The following is a 6000-nucleotide window of genomic DNA, read 5'->3' on the forward strand; positions in this document are numbered from 1 at the left end:
TGCCTCTTCAATATAACATAGATCCTAGCCACATATTGTCCACACAGTTTTCAGATCTCTGCCAAAACTGGAATTCTTTGTGGTATGAACAGACCTGGCCTCTGGGGCTGGAGTGGCTTGATTAGATCTTCAGAGCTCACAGTCAAATCCTGAAGTGACAAATAAGAGACTGTTCCAGCAACAGAGGCTAGTGCTGAGGGTGAGGATCCGATCCTCTTAAAACTTTCAGGAGAAATGAAATTGTGTGTCCTGGTAGCATCCCTTCTTATTCGTCTTTGGTCATATTTGGTTTAGAAAGGTACTAGTTTCTCCCAAAGTTATTTATAGAGTTTTTATATAATATAATGTTTCTTTCCAAGTTATTTATATATATAAACTAGAGAATTAGCAAGTAGGATTTTTCAACTAAAAACTTTATGTTGAATAGGGGATTTGCTATTTTACACATTCTCTATTGTTGGTACAGAAATGTGGCCTCTCCTTTGAAAAGAAACAGTGACTTTGTCATATTTCCCTTAAGAGTAAGTGTCATAGTCTATTAGTCACATGTTCACGTGAGAAAGAAAAACCACTACATGGTGATGTGAGGGATTTCAGGCCCTGTTTAGAGGATTGTCTCAACAGGCTCCCATAGTCATAGCTACTCTCCTCATCCTAGTGAGCTACTGAGCACGTCAAAGGACATGACAGATATTAAAATGTGTATAACTGTTAAGTCCCTTTACCAAGATAAATTTTTCTTTGTACGCCTAACATTTCAATTGTCCTGCATAGGCTGAGTGGAAAGTTGATCCCAAGTCTCAGTTTATCAAAATATGTTTCTTTCTTCCCAGGCACCTGCCACTTATGATGACCTGGTACTGATGGAGTAGCTTGACATGTTGTTGAATGAATCTCTCAGATTATTCCCAGTTGCTGGTAGACTTGGGAAGGTCTGTAAGAAAGATGTGGAAATCAATGGGGTGTTCATTCCCAAAGGGACAGTGGTGATGGTGCCAACCTTTGCTCTTCACCAAGACCCAGAGTTCTGGCCAGAGCCTGAGGAGTGCTGTCCTGAAAGGCACAGAGCCCTTGGGAAAGAGGACCCACCTTGATATTCAGGCAGATTCAAACATACAATGATCTCTCTAGTATAGATGACAAATGTGTGGTTGTGCAATAATTTATTTATACATCTTTTTATTTTTGGAAGTTTTTTTCTTATTACAAGAGTGATCATTGTTGTCAAAATTTTACAAACTGTAGACTAGAAAAAAGAAATTATAGCTGTCCACAGTCCCAATACTTCAAGATAGTCCTCATTAGTAATGTGATATATGTCTTTATCTACATGGTTCTATGCATATATAGATTTATAAAAATTATAGTCATATTATGTTTTATTTGATTTTGAACTGCTTACTTTGTGTAATACTCAACTAGAAACAACACCCTCTGTTACACTATATGTATTTGTGTGTGTGATTGTATACATATACCATTATTTACTGAATCATTATCTGATTTTAGGAATATGGACTTTTGTTTCCCTTATGTTTTTCTGTGCTGCTCTCTTCAGCTCTCTGCTTTTACCACCAATGTTTCCAATTTCATTTTTTTAAACATTAGTGTCATTTCTCTATGGAATTTTTATGGGGAATTTTAGACGTACATAAGTATATGTATTCAACATATACACAAGCATATTCCCTAGACGCATGTCTATGGAATAGTTTTCATGCACCCATTTGTACCCAACAACACTTGCCCAACAACTATCAACCCATGTCAGCTGCCCCATCCACATACCACTGCTACCTTTCTCTTGATTCCAATATTATTTTAAGGTGCATCGTCTGAAATATTCAAGAATGTTCTCCAAAATATGAAGACCCTTTAAAAAGTACATGACCACAATGTCCTTATCACTTTCACCAAATCCACATTTTTTCCTTAATATAATCACATATTAAGGAATTAAATTTGGATAAAATACAGGTCTAACCTTCAAGGAACTTATAGCCTAGTGAAACAGGTAGACGAGGAAGTCAGTGATTATACTATAGTAGAGTAGCATCATTTGCCCATGTAAATCATCTGATATAAGGTATTCTGTGCGGGAGAGAGAAAGAGAGAAAGGGAGGAGGAGAGGAGCAGGGAGGGAAAGGAAGCGGAGGGAAGGGAAAATAACAATTTAAATAATAGGAGACTTTTCTCCTGCTTTCTTTCTCCATGCGCACATGACCAACATAAGCATGAGTAGAGGCAGAAACCTACTTTTCCTTCAATCATTCTCGTTTCTTACTTGTCTATCAGAGTGTGAACATCTTAGCACCCTGAGTGTAGTTTTCGTGTTTAAAGATAAATTTTCTTTTAAACAGCATTTGTCTCATCTCCTCAACAAGACTGAAACCTCCTCTGGGGTAATAGGAATGGAATGGATCTGGAGCTTACAATTCTCACAGCAAAATACCAATAGCCAGATGTCAATGAATAGCCCACAAAAGTATCCAGTGTACTTCTGATTGAGGATTCTAAGTGAGAACCCCAAATCTGTAGCTCATGTGGATTTTATGTTTCATTAACTTGTTTTCATCTACTATTGTGGATCCAGGTTCAGTAAGAAGAACAAGGACAACATAAATCGTTATATATACCTGCCCTTTGTAACTAGACTCTGAAACTGCATTGGCATGAGGTTCACTATCACAAACATGAAACTTGCTGTTGTCAGAATGCTGCAGAACTTCCCCTTCAAACCTTATAAAGAAACACAGTTCAGATAGTTAACTTGCAGCATAAATAATGATTTATTGGAGGCTTTTTTTTTTCTTTTTACTGAGGGGGTCTATTCATACATATATGTAAATAAAACAATGTGTTCTATTCAAAGAATAATTTATTCTATTGCCCAGAGAATCTGTTTGAAGCCATCTGTGGCCTTTAAGGGTCCTTTGCTCTGGAGTGCTAAGACTGTGGCTTTATAATGACCCACCTATAAATGTCCTCTAGAGTCAATGCAGTTAGCGTGTGTGATTACTTTGAAGTTGAGCAAAGTTTTGAATTTGGTTTCAAGTCCACTGGAAGGAAGGCAAAGTGCGTATAGCCAGGAAGTGCAGTGATCACCATGTCATGACTTCTGAAGGATGCTGTTCTCCACCAGAACTTACTGAAGCTTCATGACAGTAGTTTTTAACCACTGTCTTTATAATCACATAACCAGGGAGCTGTAAAAAATTCTGATGCCTAGTTCATCTCAGGAATTGTAAAATAATTCACCCAGAGTGTGGCTTAAAACCACCCCCAATGTATCTCATGTGCAGCCTAGATTGAGAATCACAGGTTGGAATGAAAGCATTTATATCAGATGTGAGGGACTCCCACAGTCCAGGACCATCCTGCCTCTTTGATCTCACCTTCCAGGAGCCCTGCTGCAGTCAAGCTTTTACACCTTCATAATGACTCAATGAATGTTCTTCCCGTTCTCCTCTCCATTCTGTTCTCATCCTTCAAGTCCTCGTTTAATCCCCAATCCCCTCCATGGAACCTTACACATCAGTCCAGAGTCTATTCTCTCCTCTGTTCTGTTATTGGTTTATGCAGGCTAGTATCATTGGTCAGACCACCTAACTTAATACTTTGTCATTAAACCATCCAATTGGTTCTCTGTGTTTTCTTTATACCTAAGAACGTCTTTAACTCTAGCACTTCATTTTATTGCTTTCATAAATTCCAGATGGTGCCTTGCAGTCATCCAGTGAATGCAAATGGAGTGATTTGAAGTTGATTTAGAGCTCTTGGATACAAATTTTGAACAATTTCAATTTGAAAAATTTAACAACTGACATTTGTGTATGTGCATATTGTGTGTGTCTGTCTGCAGGGGATATATATGCCATTTGAAATTATAAAATAACAAGGTTTTACATTTATAGAAAGATGTGGAATCTGTCTTCTGAAGAATATAAAGAACAATAGACACTGATTTTTATCAAGCAAGGCCCTATAATAAGGTTTATTTCTATGACTCATGCATTTAATATGCAGCTCCTCTCATTAAGTAGGCTCCATGAAAGTAAGGGAGGATAGAGATGGTTTCCATCTTGTTTGTTGCTTTAGGCTGGCTGTGTGGTAGTCCCTTAAGTGTGTAAACAGGGGACTCATCACTGAGAGAAAGCAGGCCTCAGATACAGTTGAGATGGGGCAGACACTTCCTGCGAGCTCCCAGTCAGCCATTGGGTGATGCTTCTCACCCTCCATGACAATTTTCGTGCCCTTGATTAACTGAGTTCAGAAGGTTACTCCGTTGCTGGTCCCCCAACCATGATGGAGTGACTGGGTGAGAATGGGGATAAAAGCATCAGTCAAAATACTGTAGATTTTCAGAAGTTTACCATCAGCACTATACATGGGAACCAAGAGATGTTAATGCTTCATAATGACCTCTTCCCATCATGAAACTGGATGGGTTCCACTGGGAGAGGTGGAAATTTTTAGAAGCTGAGGATGATTCATACAATAAGAAGTGCAATATGCACTCAGGATAACCTAGCATGTTTGAACATACACGAAATTAGTTCTCTTAGCTTTACAAAATAATTTTCCATAATGCCTACATTCATCCGTTCTAGTTTAAAATTTAAATCAACCGAAGCCAGCGTGATTTCATGTTCAGCTTGGTGCAGAATATATGTTCAATAGATATTTTGTTGAATGAATGGATGGCTAAAACTTTCACTATCCAATCAGACACAGCTTATAGAATAAATATAAAGAATCAAAGATACATGATGCTAAAAGTAGTTTTGATATGTTTATAAAGCATTGTCATCCTTAATGTATCTTGTCTACTTTGCTTCTGTTGTTGGTGGAGCTTCATTAGTCAGTTCTCTTTGCCTGTTTGACTGTTGCAGACCCCCCTGAAATTAGTCAGTCAAGGACTTACTAGACTGGAAAAACCCATTGTTCTAAAAGTTGAGTCAAGAGGTGGGACCATGAGTGGAGCCTGATTTTCCCTAATGACTTCCACTTTGTTCTTCAGGAAGCTGTATCCCAGAACACCAGAGACTTCAGTTTACCCTGTGAACGAAATCCAGAATAAAGATGGGCTTAATCTGCTGCACTTGATAGATGCCCAGGGATTCTTACATTCATTATTTCTCAATGTCTGTTTAGAGTATTATAAGTTGTGTGATATAAAGGAGGGGACTAAGTAAGTGCCAGATATGAGGACTCAGCTTATCACGTTCTCACAAGACAAACTCCATCCATCCCCAGTTAGTACCATCTACTTTTCCTGAGCGCTGATCAAGAACAAAAGTTTCTCAACAATTTTGGCAGCAAACTTTAATGAAAACCAGAATTATGGTAGTGATTGTGTAGAGATATTTATATCACATTTTCATTTTGAATATTCTATAAAGTGTTATATTAAGAAAGTTGATAAACATCTCTCTACAAAAGGATTATCTGATGCCTTCGTGCACATTAAGGGAATCTACAGAACTGAATCAGTGAGAACCAGTGACTAAATGTTTTTTGACCATCACAATCAATGGTTGGGTGAGGCCTTTTTCAGAAATCCTATTTGACATTTAAGATATGTGAGAGTTAATCCACTGTGATTTTGCCTGTTGCTTAGAAAGTATATTCATAGTTTAATTCTCCCATTTTTGGAGCACATATTTTTTTGTAATACTCAACTGAGGCACTTGTTATTATATTATTAGTTTTGATTTAATGTTTTTATCTTACCTCCCCTGACTTCTCTGATGGCAGGAAACATGTTTGCTCATACCTCTTTGTACTCCATCCTCAGCTCCCAACTGCCTTAACACAATGGATATCAAATAAGAAATTGTTGATAGGTCCATTGATTGGGCAGAAAGCTTACAAATATTCATCAGTTTCAGTTGGTATCATCAGGTGCAAAGCTTTTTTCTTTTCCTTTTCTGCCCTTTCCTTTTCCTTTCTTCTCCTCCCCTCCCTTTCCCTCCTTTTACTTGCCTGGATAATTCAGTC

The 6000-nt window shown here is 37.9% G+C and overlaps 1 pseudogene; it reads left to right on the forward strand.

Moving 5' to 3' along the window:
- The window catches only part of LOC101387866 (cytochrome P450 3A12-like), a 40538-nt pseudogene extending 35550 nt beyond the window's left edge, over positions 1–4988 (forward strand).
- The last annotated feature ends 1012 nt before the right edge of the window (positions 4989–6000 follow it).

The sequence above is a fragment of the Ceratotherium simum genome, chromosome 26 (assembly GCF_057802395.1).
Source record: "Ceratotherium simum simum isolate JZ-2026a chromosome 26, ASM5780239v1, whole genome shotgun sequence".
Taxonomy (NCBI): domain Eukaryota; kingdom Metazoa; phylum Chordata; class Mammalia; order Perissodactyla; family Rhinocerotidae; genus Ceratotherium; species Ceratotherium simum.